A 15,133-nucleotide genomic window follows, 5' to 3' on the forward strand; every position below is an offset into this window, starting at 1 on the left:
GGGGCCCTAACAGCGGCGTGGATCCGCTACAGTCAGTGGGGATCCTGGCCGCAACACACTGACATGGGCACGTCCGTGCCCTCAGCCGGACAGAGTTCGGCTACCCCCGGGCTGCACTCCATCTCCCCCTCCTCGGGTACCTGCTCGTCGCTGGGCTCGGCAGCGGGGTCCCACACCATGGGTTCCTCGGCGTGGTGAAGGCGGTCTAGGTCGGGCTGCTCCTCCGGACTCGGGTCAGGGGGCCGCTCGGGCCGCTCCTCGGGGTACCGGGCTCGGGGCAGGCTCGGCCAGTCCACCTCGGGGTACCTGGCTCGAGGGAGGCTTGGTCGGTCCGCGTCAGGATACCTGGCTCGAGGGAGGCTTGGTCCATCCACGTCCGGGTACCTGGCTCGGGGCAGGCTCGGTCCAGCAGGAGCCAGATCAGGAGCGTCTGTCCTCTCCGGCTGCTGGGCTCCAACTGAGTGCTGAGGCCGGGCTTTTATACTTCCTGTCCCGCCCCTTGACTTCCGGGGGGCGGGAACAGGTGGCAGTGGCTCCGCCCACTGAGGTGGCTGTTCCGGTTCCTCCCTCTCAGGGGCCGTCGGGAGCCAGGCCGCCTCACTACACGGCCCCCCCCTCAAGGCTGGGTCCCGTGCAGCGGGGCCAGCCCACTCCACACCCCCCAGTCTAGAGAGGAAGTCCGCATTCGCATGTTCCTTACCGGCTCGATGGCGGACCGTGAAGGCAAATGGCTGGAGGGCCAGGTACCAGCGCTGCACCCGCATGTTGTGGTCCTTCATCCGGGCCAACCACTGAAGGGCGGAATGGTCGGTGACCAAGGTGAAGGGGACTCCCAGGATGTAGTACCGGAGCGCTTCACAAGCCCACTTCACGGCCAGGGCTTCCTTCTCGACCACCGCATAGTTTTTTTCGCGGGGGAACAGTTTCCGGCTAATGTACAGAACCGGATGCTCCTCACCCCCTACGTCTTGGGACAAGACGGCCCCGAGTCCCACTTCTGAGGCGTCGGTCTGTAAGATAAACGGCTGGTTAAAGTCGGGGCTATACAAGACCGGCTCGCTGCAGAGGCACTTCTTAAGAGTCCGAAAGGCCCTGTCGCACTCAGTAGTCCAGTTCACCTGCCGTGGGCTGTCCTTTGTTAGGAGCCCCGTTAAGGGGGCTGTAATCGTCGCGAATTGGGGGATGAACCGCCTATAATAACCGGCCAAGCCTAGAAACTGCCGCACCTGGCGCTTCGTGGTCGGCGGGGGGCAGTTTGCGATGGCCTGGACCTTGCCGATCAGGGGTTTTACCTGCCCATGCCCGATAGCATACCCCAAGTACTTAGTCTCTTGCCACCCGATGCGACATTTTTTCGGGTTGGCGGTTAAGCCGGCCTTCCTCAGGGACCTCAGGACAGCGGCGACTCTCTCCAGGTGGTTCTCCCACTGTGGACTGTAGATCACAACGTCGTCGAGATAGGCGGCCGCATAGTCCTGATGGGGCTGGAGGAGGCGGTCCATTAGGCGCTGAAAGGTGGCCGGGGCCCCGTGGAGGCCGAAGGGCATCCTGGTGAATTGGTAGAGACCGGAGGGAGTGGCAAAGGCAGTTTTCTCGCGGGAGGCGGGCTCCAGAGGGATCTGCCAATACCCCTTACTCAGGTCTAGGGTGGTGATGTAGTGGGCCTCCCCCAGGCGGGCCAACAGCTCATCTATCCGGGGCATGGGATAGGCATCGAATTTGGAGATGGCGTTAACGCGTCGGAAGTCAATACAGAAGCGCTGCGAGCCGTCGGGTTTGGGTACCAGCACTACCGGGCTGCGCCACTCATTCTGCGACGGTTCTACCACCCCCAAATCCAACATCGCTCGTACCTCCTTCTCCACGACCTGCTTCCTATGGTAGGGCAGGGGCCGGGTCGTCCCCCGGATCACCACCCCCGGCTCTGTCTGGATCCGATGGTATACCAGGGAGGTGTGTCCCGGTTGGTCCGTAAAGGTGTGGGAAAAAGCTCGGAGGAGGCACCGGGTCTGTCGGAGCTGTTCCTCGGTTAAGGTCTCCCCGAGCTGGGGTTCCTCGGCGTCTCCGGGGTGGGGGACCTGGGGCCCCAGTTCCGGTTCTGGCGGGTAGGGGTTAATCAACAGCCCTTCTCGCTCCTTCCAGGGTTTGAGGAGGTTGATGTGATAGCGTTGGGTCTTCTTCTTCCGGTCCGGCTGATTGATTTCATACGTGACCGGGCCCACCTTTCTGACCACCTCATATGGCCCTTGCCACCGGGCCAGGATCTTTGATTCACTGGACGGGAGGAGGAGTAACACCCGGTCCCCGGGTTGGAAGTCCCGAGTCTGGGCGCCTCGGTTATAGGTCTGGGCTTGCGTGTCCTGGGCGGCTTTCAAGTTTTCCCGCGCCAGATCCCCCGCCTGCTTCAGGTGCTCCTGAAGTTGAAGCACATACTGTAAGAGACCCTGGGCCGGGGAGGGAGCCTGTTCCCAGGTTTCTCGCATGAGGTCCAAGAGGCCCCGGGGTCGTCGCCCATACAATAATTCGAAAGGGGAGAACTTCGTCGACGCCTGGGGAACTTCTCGTATGGCTAGGAGCAGGGGCGGAAGGAGCTGGTCCCACCGGCGAAGGTCCTCTTGGGGAAACCGACGCAGCATCCCTTTCAGCGTCCGGTTAAACCTCTCCACTAATCCATCGGTCTGGGGGTGATAGACGGAGGTGCGGAGTTGCTTGACTCCCAGGATTTCGCAAACTTGCTTCAGCAGCCGGGACGTGAAATTGGTCCCTTGGTCCGTGAGGAGCTCCCGGGGTAGGCCAACGCGGGCGAAGACCTTCACCAGTTCCATGGCAATGGTGCGGGCTGAGATGTTCCGAAGAGGAATGGCTTCGGGGAACCTGGTGGCATAATCCATCATTACTAAAATATATTGGAACCCCGCGCTGCTCTTCGGGAGGGGTCCCACCAGGTCCACGGCCACGCGTTCAAAGGGGGTTTCCATTAAAGGCATCGGTATCAACGGTGCCTTAGGGGTCCGGGCAGGGGCGGCCAACTGGCAGTCCGGACACGAATTGCAATAGTCCTTTACTTCTTGGTACACCCCGGGCCAGAAAAACCGCCCCAGGATCCGGGCCAGCGTTTTGTCATGCCCGAGGTGCCCAGCCGCTGGGACATCGTGGGCCAGCTTCATGACCGCCCGGCGGTGACACCGCGGCACGAGAAGCTGTGTCCGGATCTCCCCGGTGCGGGGGTCTTTCTCCACGCGGTAAAGGCGCTCTTGTCGTAGCTCAAAGTGCGGCCACTGTGCCGCTCGCTGGGGGTCGAGAATAGTCCCATCCACGGAGGCCAGCTGCTCGTAGATCTGTTTGAATGTGGGATCGGCCCGTTGGTCCCGGCAAAAATCTGTGGGTGTCGAGGGATCCCCTCTTCCCCCTCGGGGAGGGTCTTCACGTCCTCCCGTGGAACTGGTAGGGACGGGGGTCTCCCCTTCTAATGCCGGCGTGGCCTGCGGGCTACCCTCGAGGTGGCGGAGTAATACAGTGGTGAAGTCGGGCCAGTCCCGCCCCAGGATCACCGGGTACGCCAACCGGGGTGCAAGCCCCACCTTCATCCACCGGGTGATCCCATCAATGGTCAATTGGGTCTGGGCGCTGGGGTAGGCTCGTATATCTCCGTGGACACACTGCAGTGGAATCTTCTCCAGGTGGCCGTCCGCCGGCGGGCCTAAGTCCTGGCAGACCAGCGTTTGGCCACAGCCTGAGTCAAGGAGGGCCACCGCCTGTCGTCCCTCAATGACCACGGGCACGGTGATCTTGGCCACTTGCGGGCGTCGGGCACGGCCTTCCCCTGAGTAGACTTGGCCAAATGCACACTCCATTTCAGGGCAATCCCGCTGCAAATGGCCGTAGTTTCCGCAGGAGAAACAGGGCCCCAAGGTGGCTCGCTCCGTCCGTGTCCGGGCCCCCGGGTCACCACCGGGGTGTTTCCGGCTGTTCTCTCTGGCTGTGGGTGTCGGGGTCCGTGGGGGCCTCCCGGAGGGCGCGGCCATCCGGGCCCGGCCCTCTACGCTGCGGGAGGGAACACTTATGGCTGCCCGTGGGGGCGGCCCCCTCTTTTCCGGGTTGGGGCGCTCCGTCCGGACCGGGACCGCCCGGCCAGCTGACCCCGACGGGGCCTCCGCCGCGAGGAAGTCCTCCATTAAGGTAACGGCCGCGGACACCGTCGTCGGCCTGTGGCGTAGGACCCAGGATCTTCCCCTCGGCGGAAGTACATGGGCAAATTGTTCCAATACAATTTGTTCCATCAGCTCTTCTGGTGTCCGGCGTTCAGGTTGTAGCCACTTTTTGCAGGTCTCCCGTAGTTCCTGAGCCACCATCCGCGGCCGGGCCCCCGGGGGATAGGACAGGCTCCTAAACCGTTGTCGATAGGTCTCAGGGCTCACGTCCAGTGCGTCCAGAATAGCGGCCTTCACTAAGTTGTAGTCCTGGGCCGCTTCCACCGACAGACCTCGGTAGATCGTCTGGGCAGTCCCCGTTAAGTATGGGGCCAGGATGGTGGCCCACTGGTCCGGGGTCCAGCCTGCGACGACAGCCACCCTCTCGAAGGTGACGAGAAAAGCCTCCGGATCATCCTCGGGCCCCATCTTCGTCAACCGAATTGGGGGGCTGGGTCGCGGGGCCCCTGCGGTGCCCCCGGGTAGGGGTTCCCCCGGTCGGGCTAGGGCCGCTGCAAGCTGCTGGACACATTTCTGCTGGAAGTCCTGGTGTTGGGTAACCAGGTCCGCAATCAGCTGCCGTTGTTGGACCCCCAGCTGCTCTACGAGCTGCTGCTGCTGTAGCTGGTGGGCGGCCTGGTGCTCCTGTTGGTGTCGCGCCTGGGCCGCCTGCTGTCGTTCCTGGCTCTCAGTGATGAGGGTCAGGAGCTGGGATAGGTCCATCTCTCTTGCGGGAGATCTCTCTCCCGTCGCCCCCTTTTCACCGGTGTCTAGAGTCCGTGCCCACATTCTGGGCAAAAAGGTCCTCAGAGAAGGCACCACGTGTAATAGTCCGATGTTGGGGCCGTGCCCTCTCAGGGGCCGTCAGGAGCCAGGCCGCCTCACTACACGGCCCAAATCAGTCTCCGGGTTCTGAAGGTCTTGGGGGTTCGGCCCCTCAAGCAGGGGCTGAACAGAAGGCACACGGTTAGTGCAGTGAGCCCCCAGCCCTCAGTCAGGGCGGGGCAGCGAACCAATTCTAAGCTCCGGTCCTGGCAGCCGGGGCTGAGCAGTGACCAAGTCAGTAAGCCCCAAGCCCTAGCTCAGGGCGGGGCAGCACACAAGGGGCAGGGCTCAGACCCTCAGGCAGGGCTGAGCAGCAGTCTAAGTCTGTAAAGCCCAAGCCCTAGCTCAGGGCGGGCAGCACACAAGAGGCAGGGCTCAGACCCTCAGGCAGGGCTGAGCAGCAGTCTGAGTCTGTAAAGGCCCAAGCCCTAGCTCAGGGCGGGGCAGCACACAAGAGGCAGGGCTCAGACCCTCAGGCAGGGCTGAGCAGCAGTCTAAGTCTGTAGTTTAAGCCCAAGCCCTCAGTCAGGGCGGGGCAGCAAAACAGCAGTTCTAGCTCAGACCCTCAGGCAGGGGCTGAGCAGTAATAATAGTTCAGGGCTCAGGTCCTTAAAGCAGGAGCTGAGCAGTAATCAAGTCAAGAAGCCCAAGCCCTCGATCAGGGCGGGGCACCAAACACAGCAGCTCCAGGCTCAGTTCCTCACAGCAGGGGCTGAGCACACAAAATCACTAGTTTAAGCCCAAGCCCTCAGTCAGGGCGGGGCAGCAAAACAGCAGTTCGATAAGCCCTGGCCCTCTGGGGCAGGGCAGGGCAACAGCAGGTCGATAAGCCCTGGCCCTCTGGGGCAGGGCAGGGCAACAGCAGGTCGATAAGCCCTGGCCCTCTGGGGCAGGGCAGGGCAACAGCAGTTCAATAAGCCCTGGCCCTCTGGGGCAGGGCAGGGCAACAGCCGTTCAATAAGCCCTGGCCCTCTGGGGCAGGGCAGTGGCATCAGTCTCAGGAAGCTCAGGTAAGTGCCGGCTTCTCTGCCTGAATGCTGGCAGGAGGGGGAGTCTGCCACCCGTGAGTGGGGTGGCAGGGGGGACACAGGCCCACCCACTCCACTGTGTCCCAGCCCGGGGCCCTAACAGCGGCGTGGATCCGCTACAGTCAGTGGGGATCCTGGCCGCAACACACTGACATGGGCACGTCCGTGCCCTCAGCCGGACAGAGTTCGGCTACCCCCGGGCTGCACTCCATCTCCCCCTCCTCGGGTACCTGCTCGTCGCTGGGCTCGGCAGCGGGGTCCCACACCATGGGTTCCTCGGCGTGGTGAAGGCGGTCTAGGTCGGGCTGCTCCTCCGGACTCGGGTCAGGGGGCCGCTCGGGCCGCTCCTCGGGGTACCGGGCTCGGGGCAGGCTCGGCCAGTCCACCTCGGGGTACCTGGCTCGAGGGAGGCTTGGTCGGTCCGCGTCAGGATACCTGGCTCGAGGGAGGCTTGGTCCATCCACGTCCGGGTACCTGGCTCGGGGCAGGCTCGGTCCAGCAGGAGCCCGATCAGGAGCGTCTGTCCTCTCCGGCTGCTGGGCTCCAACTGAGTGCTGAGGCCGGGCTTTTATACTTCCTGTCCCGCCCCTTGACTTCCGGGGGGCGGGAACAGGTGGCAGTGGCTACGCCCACTGAGGTGGCTGTTCCGGTTCCTCCCTCTCAGGGGCCGTCGGGAGCCAGGCCGCCTCACTACAGGTGCCCTTTGCTGTCTCCATGAAAATCTGCCCAGCCTTGGGTACACTATAAACTATGAAAATATCACCATTTTAACGTGCACCATATAACTTGTTATGGGCTCCTTAATTTCTCTGAATGTTCTAATAGCTCTGTCCTGTGGATTGCCACGGACTCGCAGGGGCGAAAGAAAAATGCAGGCCTGTTATTTACCAGGCTGCACGTGGCAACAGACTATATTGGTAAGGGATGCAAGGAGAGTATGGGTCACGATGCAAACTGCAAACACACACAACATACACTAAACTTAATCAATTTAAAAGTTTTATTGGGGATAATTACAAGGGGTAAGGGAGCAGCGTATGATTAGCTAATAGAGTTAATGAAACTTAAAACACACAATGACTAAAATATCTACTAACAATATTTATAAACAAAGATGCAGCATTTAGTAATAACTGATACTTACAAATACAAACCAACGCATAACGACCGGCAAACATAGAAGCTCTGTTTGAAACACGTGAGCTGAGAGAGAGGCTTCGAGGTGATCAGGCTCGGTTACGGGCATACACAGGATACACGGGTATACACAGGATACACGGATATACACAGGATTCGTTTTTCTTTCTCCTCTCCCTGCCTGCACATGGCAGGCAGGCCATAAAGTACCCACTATGACATCATAGAAGTGTCATAGGGGACGGGGCCCAAAACCTGTTTGTGTTCGTTTCTGATTGGCACAAGCAAAGTTTACACCATGTAGGGGAGCAGGTGCCTTAAAGTCTGGCTTCGCCCCCAAAAGGTGAGGAAATGCATATTGTTTTAGAATGCGTTCAACACTGAATGACAAAAGAAGAGGCCAGGGCAATACCGGAATGGGCAAGTTCTACAGGATGCAGACAGGAACTCATCTCAACATGTCCATGGTCTCAGACATCACTAAGTTGCCTGCCTCATTCTGAAACAGCCACATAGAACTGAACTGCCATACAGGACAGGAGACAAAATTAATTATCTGCCTGCCTTCCCCCATCCATATGCCTATTAGTCTAGAGAGAGGTGCACTGGGTTGTGAGGCAGGGAAACCATGAGCTTCTTTGACTTTCATTAAGGGCCTACCTTCCAGTTCAACTCCTAATTCTTCAGAAGACCCAAAACCTTTCCCATAAGTGGGTGATAAGAGAGTTTACGGCTCTGACTGCTTTTTAACCAAGGTGAGTGTGTTTAAAAGTTAAAAGGAAACTTAATAAAATTATGGTAAATTGAAATTCAAGATTTTTTGAGCCAGTGAAGTTTCCCCAAAGGGAGAAGGCTCAGAGAAAATAAAGTGGGGGCGCTGGAGGCAAGAACAGCAGTTCTTGAGTATTTAGAGCATGAAAAGAGTTAGTTATATTTTAAGCCAGTTAGAGGAAACCGCTTTTAAAAGCAAGTTAACAGTGGGAGCCAAAGGAGATATCTGTGGTAGCCAGAGAAAGAAGCCTGAAGGCCATAGCAGGGATAGGATAGCTGTCTAAGTAATTATAGCTCATCTTAACAGAAGCCCTACATTGGTATGAGAACTAAAGTAAGAAGAGGCAAGCTAGTTTGTCATTGACAGATGCCTGGGGATATTCAGAGATGCAGAAAGGGCCCATCTTGTACCCAGCCAAACAGAGCAAGTAGAACAATCATGCTTTAGTAGTCTTTGTTTACTGTAGATGATCCCAAAATCTCTTGGCAAGAAGACAGAGAAGCTGCGCGTATGCTTTCCTGGATGCAGTGGCCACTTTGGAGGAAGCTGTGAAATGAGGTGTGTGACGCGAGAGTGGGAATATTTCTCAGACCTGTTTTCTATTTCAAAATCTTCGATAATAGCATTTAGGTATCACCTGGATGCTTTGGAAATGTGGAGTTTCTGTGGAGTCTTTTAGAAATGTCTATTATGGATAGATATTTGAATGTATTTTAAAACAGTATATTTAATGATGCGGGATACCACTTGGGAGTCGTGAGACTTCAAACTGCCTGAGCTAATTGGATTGCTATTATTTGAGATAATCTTATTGGGATGCTTGGAAATGAGTTTTATTCTTCATTACAAGGACAAAGGGCTGCATTTTAAAGGGCAATGCTAATGGATGCATAGAGGGCAAAGAATAATGTACTCTAAAGCTCTCCATGGGTTTCTGCCGGTTGTGACTCACACTTACACAGGTATTAGAGAAAGGCAGGCAAATGTGATGATGAAAGAAGAAGCGAGGAGACTAAAAGAAAAATGGGTAGAAAGCTCTAACCCCAATATGGTATGGAGAATGAAATATGGGGGCCTATATGACAGCGTGTTCTGTAGTTTTGTTTTAGATAATTGGGCCTCATTCCTGTGAGTTGTTTCCTGTGAGTAAACCTCTGCTCCCATGTAGAGCCTCCATGCCTTCAATTATTGCCATTTTTTGTCAAAACGTTGGTCCATATCCTCTCCTGCTGCAATATGTGCATGATGCAGGAGAGGTAGGGAGGACTGTCAGGAAGATGTACATGTAGAGGTGAATGCATGGCTGCGCTCATGTTCTTAATGGGAGGGCTTTGGCTTCCTCGACCATGGAATGCTCTTCTGGGAGGGAGGACTGCTAGGAAGAGATGGGGCACAGTCGCCTGGCAACCCAATGAGCTCAGCTGGGCCCAATAAGCTCTCATTTTGTGCCTGTGCTCCTTGATTGGTCAGAAGAGTCAGCAGATCATCATTTAAGTGGAGTAGCAACAGCAGCACAACATCTGCTCAATGTGCCTGACCATGACTCTGGTTCCACCTCCTGGCTCTTCTGGTCCAGGGTGTCGGTCACACATAGGATTCTGCACTTTTTGTGGCATCCAGGCAGCTCTCTGTGATCCTAATTAATAGTAGGTGCTAATAATGAAATGCAGTCCTTGAAATGAATCAAATTTAAAAAGTCTCCGATAAGAAAAGGCTTAAAGACATTTATTATACGCCAGTGCCATCTAACGGACACAGCAGAGACACTAAGAGCTGAAATCTGAGCGCCCACTTTGAGTGTGTCCAATAGCAATCAGAGGGTACCCCCCTCCAATATGCCCTGAAACTACAGTATATAAAACTGAGTTCATCATGTGATTTTTTTTCAGTTTTCACCAAAAAGTTCAGTAATTATTGGACGTCTAACATAGTGAACACCAGTGAAAATGAGGTAGGATCGGAGGCTAAAATAGGGAAAGAACAAGTTTAAAATTACGTAGAGAAATTAGATGTCTTCAAGTTGCCTGGTCTGATGAAATACATCCTAGAATACTCAAGAAGCTGACTGAGGAGATATCTGAGCCATTGGCGATTATCTTTGAAAACGCATGGAAGACAGGAGAGATTCCAGAGGACTGGAAGGGCAAATTTAGTGCCAATCTATAGAAAGGGGAATTACAGACCAGACAGCTTAATTTTAGTACCTGGACAGATAATGGAACAAAAAATCAAGCAATCAATTAGCAAACACTTAGAAGATAATAAGGTGATATGAATCATTGAGCATAAATTTGTCAAGAACAAATCATATCAAACCAACCTACTAGCTTTCTTTGACAGGGTAACCAGCTTTGTGGATGGGAGGATGTCTTAGATGTGGTATATCTTGATCTTAGTAAGGCTTTTGGTACTGTCTCGCATGACTGACTTATAAAGAGACTAGGGAAATACAACCTAGATGGAGATACTATAAGGTGGGTTCATATTTGGTTGGAAAACTGGTCCCAGAGAGTAGCTATCATTGGTTCACCGTCAAGATGGACTGGCATATCAAGTGGGGTCCCTCCGGGATTGGTCCCGGGTCCGCTTCTGTTCAATGTCTTCATCAATTATTTAGATAATGGCATAGAAAGTACATACATTAATAACATTTGTGGGCAATACCAAGCTGGGAGGGTTGCAAATGCTTTTGAGGACAGGATTAAAATTCAAAATGATCTGGAAAAACTGGAGAAGTGGTCTGAAGTAAATATGATGAAATTCAGGGTATGGCTACACTTGCAGCTGTACAGCGCTGGGAGTTAAAGCTGTCTTTGTACAGCTGAATAGAGAAAGCACTGCAATCTGGCCACACTGACAGCTACCAGCGCACTGTTGTGGCCACATTTGCAGCATCTGCAGCGGCATTGGGAGCGGTGCATTATGGGCAGCTATCCCAGCGTTCAAGTAGCTGCAGCGTGCTTTTCAAAAGGGGGTGGGTGGGGTGGAGTGTGACAGGGAGCGTGGGGGAGAGAGAGAGTGGATTTTTGGAGCCGACACTGTGTCAGCAGCTGCAAGTTCCAACCCCCTCCCCCACCCCTCTCTCGCTCACTGAAAGCAAATAGCCCTCTTTGTTTTTTTCCTCACAGACCAGATAAGCAGCCTCCCCGAAACGGACCCCCCCTCACTTCCCCACGCCATGCTGCTTCTCTCCTCAAGCCCCTTCCTTCCCCTCTCTTCAAGCAAACACTAGCTGTGGGCATTCCAAAGGGAGCTCATTCACAGCAAACAGGAGCTGTGTTTGTTTTTTTGATAAGCAGCTCTGGGAGCCCCGAGTTCACAACAAAACAAACAGAGGCATCACAACAAAACAAAGAGTGTTATCTTTACTTAAAAGCATTATGGGAAGCTTCCGGAAGTCAGTTACAGCGTAGTAAGATTATTCCCTGTTTACACTGGCACCCCAGCGCTGCAGCAGCAGTGCTATTCTCTTTACTCCTCTCGTGGAGGTGAAGTACAACCAGCTCTGTAGCCAGGGAGATACAGCACTGTATGTGCCTTGCCAGTGTGGACGGGGAGTGAGTTACAGCGCTGTAAAGCCACCACCAGCGCTGTAACTCTCAAGTGTAGCCAAGGCCTCAGTTAGGACAAATACAAAATACACCACTTAGGAAGGAATAATCCATTAAACACATACAAAATGGGAAATAACTGCCTAGGAAGGAGCACTGCAGAAAGGGATTGGGGGTAGGGGGTATAGTGGATTGCAAGCTAAATATCCGTCAGCAGTATAACACTGTTGCAAAAAAAGTCACGTCATTCTGGAATGTATTAGCAAGAGTGTTGTAAAATCCAAGAAGTAATTCTTCCATTCAACTCCACGCTGATAAGACCTCAACCCGAGTATTGTGTCCAGTTCTGGGCATCATATTTCAGGAAAGATGTGGACAAATTGGAGAGAGTACAGAGGAGAGCAACAAAACAATTAAAGGTCTAGAAAACATGACCTGTGAGGAAAGATTGAAACAATTGGGTTTGTTTAGTCTCGAGAAGGGAAGACTGAGGGAGGGACATGATAATCATTTTCAAGTACAAAAAGGTTGTTACAAGGAGGAGGGAAAATAGTTCTTGTTAACCTCTGAGGATAGGACAAGAAGCAATGGGCTAAAATTGCAGCAAGGGATTCTTAGGTTGGACATTAGGAAAAAACTTCCTAACTGTCAGGGTAGTTAAGCATAGGAACAAATTGTTTAGGGAGTTTGTTGAATCTCCATCACTGGAGGTTTTTAAGAACAGATAGATGAACACTTGTCAGGAATAGTCTAGTTATTATGTAGTCCTGCCATGAGTGCAGGGAATTGGACGAGATGACTTCTTGAGGTCCGTTCCACTCCTACAGTTCTATGATTCTATGTGCTCAAGAGAGTTGTTTTGACCAATAGGAAGCTGCAGAATCCTGAATGCAGCTGATGTCCCAACCAGTCGAGTAGAAAGGACTCTTCCCCATCCGAGGGTTAACAGGATAAGAAGAAGTGGTGAGATTTTATTTCAAAGATTGTATTTCTACTTCTAATCTTTAACATAAATAACTTAAGGTTATCTTGCTGAATGTAGTCTCTCCATTGAGATTTCAAGTGGCCATATTTTACATTTTAACTCCTTGAGAAGTCCAAGCAAATTGGCCTAAAAGAGATTGAAAACAATAACCTTTAGCAATTGCTTTTAATATTCTAAACATGTCTCTCTTGGATCAATGAAGTCAAATAATAGTAACCACACTCTTAAAAGTGTCTGAAAGACAAGTGCACCCTTGGAAGTGTGATAATAAATTCTCAGTTCCTAATCATTTATCACAAGTAAATGTAGTAAGAAATCTTGGTAATTTGCACTGTTCCTTGAAATAACTGCTGAACCTCAACTCTAGTTTATGATAACTCCTAGGAAGACTGTATTGCATGTGTAGTACATACCTAGAACATTGGTTACCTTGAGTGGTGAGCAGTTCATTGTATACTATGTGGTTCTGGGTGAATTAATAAATTGTTCATTGGTTAACAATAAGCAAGTGTCCTGAATGGAAAATACTGTTTAAGCTAAAAGTTGACTTGAAAAGAACTCAGCATTAAAACTAGTAAGCTAACCATTCCCTGGACTCACTAAAAAGTTGTTGTCCTAATAAACTCCATTTTATATTGACTGTAACCCTTATTCAATTGGCAAGCCTAGTTTGTTGTATTTCAGATTTAAAATCAAACTGGCACCCTGGCAAATTCATAGAAATTGATTCCCTCTCATGCTTAGAGTAGGACTTGCAATAATGAGCTTACTCTGCAGCAAAGGAGATTTAGGTTAGATATTATGAATGACTTTCTAACTATAAGTGTAGTTAAGTTCTGGAATAAGCTTCCAAGAGATGCAGTGGAATCCCCATCATTGGCAGTTTATAAGAACAGGTTGGGAAAAAAACCTCTCAGGGATGATCTAGGATTACTTGGTCCTGCATCAGCATGGGGAGGTGGACTTGATGGCCTTTTTGAAGTTGCTTCTAGTTCTATGTTTCTATGATTCTCTGGCTCCCTGATTTGCAGACTGCCTCAGCCCAGATGTAAGATAGAGCAGCCTGGGGTCCATCTAACATATAACAGCTGAGAAATGCCATAGGGGAATTGCTCTAGGGAATGCTTTGTTCCTTTCTGATCCCTTTTACACCACTTTCTTCCCCCAAAAGGATGATGGGTGGGAGGAAGAGCTTGTTGTAGGACCTGGCTCCACTGGCTTTACACTAGTTGAAAATTCCCCTTTGCCGTGATAATTTTTAATTAGTGAGCTGCAGCCACTCTACATCTTGTACTGTTCATCTTCAGAACTGGAACTGAGAATCTGCCCCTCAGAATTTTTAAATATTTTTTCAACCAGCTCTATGTGTAATCATGAGTATTTGCACACCAGTAACCTGATTCTAATTGGAGAAAAGAAGCAGACTGTACCATGTGACCTGCTGCATGTATCAGAACAAAACAAGACAAATTCTAAATATTGAACACTCACAGGAAATGATTGCAAACAAGGTACAGGGCAAGAATTACTGCCAGAGATTATTTGATGCATAATTCTGAATAATAAATCAACTGAAGAAAATTGCAATCAGTCGGTGGACAGCAGAAGAAGAGGCTAAAATTATTAACTAAACTATTTGCTTAGAACTGATTGCTTAGTTTCTACTTCAGAGTCAGATGCCAATTTCAGATCTGGATAAACTGGTTACATTTGCGGGAACCACTGATTGCCAGCCCTCTGCTATGATCCATATGTCTCATTTGCCATATAGTTTGATATACAAATGACCTAGATAACATACAGACAACTGGCCCTGGTAGGTGATGAATATAAGTGGGAAGAATTTTGGGTTCCAAGTTCGATATAATTAATGGAGTATTACTAAAGATTCTTCAGAGAAATTGGCTCGTGCATTTACAATGTGCTATAATGATTTACTTGGAGTCTCCCTTTGGACTCGGTATACAAGTTACAAATGATACAAAATGCTGCTGATCAGAGATATTGACAATCTCTCACTGGTATTGACATATACAGGAGTCTCCACTAGTTGCCAGTGCAATTATGAACTAACTTTAAAGTCTTGCTTTTGTCCAAAGGCTAAAAGGAGGACTTTGTTTCTCATTATATTTCAAAGCTCTCCAGCCTCATTCTTCATCAGTTTGTTCCTTCCGTTAGATCAAATCAAATAAATTAGAGACTGAAAGTCCTAGGTGCTCCTTCAGTCTATCTTCCATCTGTCAGCACAGGATTGTTTCTTACAGAACACAGGTTTGCTCCGGGAGCCAGAATACAAGAGATGATCTTTCCAGTGCTAAATGCCTTTAACATCCTACCATTATCAAAAAGAAATTTGGAAATAGGATTGGTTTTTTGCTTTTGAGTAAAATGTTTAAATGCACCTAAGTACCTGAGGAGCCTAAGTCCCACTGACTTTCGCATCGACTCCTAAGAGTCTAAATCACTTTTGAAAATGGGGCTTAGCTCTTAAGTCACTTATGCAGCTTTGAAAATGTTACCCCTTGTCTCTACTGGAAGGTTCTTATTCTTCTTCTTTTTCAAAAGCAGCTTTTAAAGTTTTGGGGATAGTTCAGCTTCTTATAAGCCTCTCACCAGTGTTTTTGTTTGACTTTAGCATAGTTATT

General features: G+C 51.2%; 1 long non-coding RNA gene across 1 annotated transcript; it reads left to right on the forward strand.

Moving 5' to 3' along the window:
* Positions 1 to 7,546: 7,546 nt before the first annotated feature.
* Positions 7,547 to 12,466, forward strand: LOC123366006. The gene is made up of 3 exons (XR_006577878.1): positions 7,547 to 7,935; positions 8,419 to 8,510; positions 12,374 to 12,466. It is a non-coding gene; the product is annotated as an uncharacterized LOC123366006 (long non-coding RNA).
* Positions 12,467 to 15,133: the final 2,667 nt, after the last annotated feature.

This window comes from Mauremys mutica, chromosome 3, assembly GCF_020497125.1.
Source record: "Mauremys mutica isolate MM-2020 ecotype Southern chromosome 3, ASM2049712v1, whole genome shotgun sequence".
NCBI classification, from domain to species: domain Eukaryota; kingdom Metazoa; phylum Chordata; order Testudines; family Geoemydidae; genus Mauremys; species Mauremys mutica.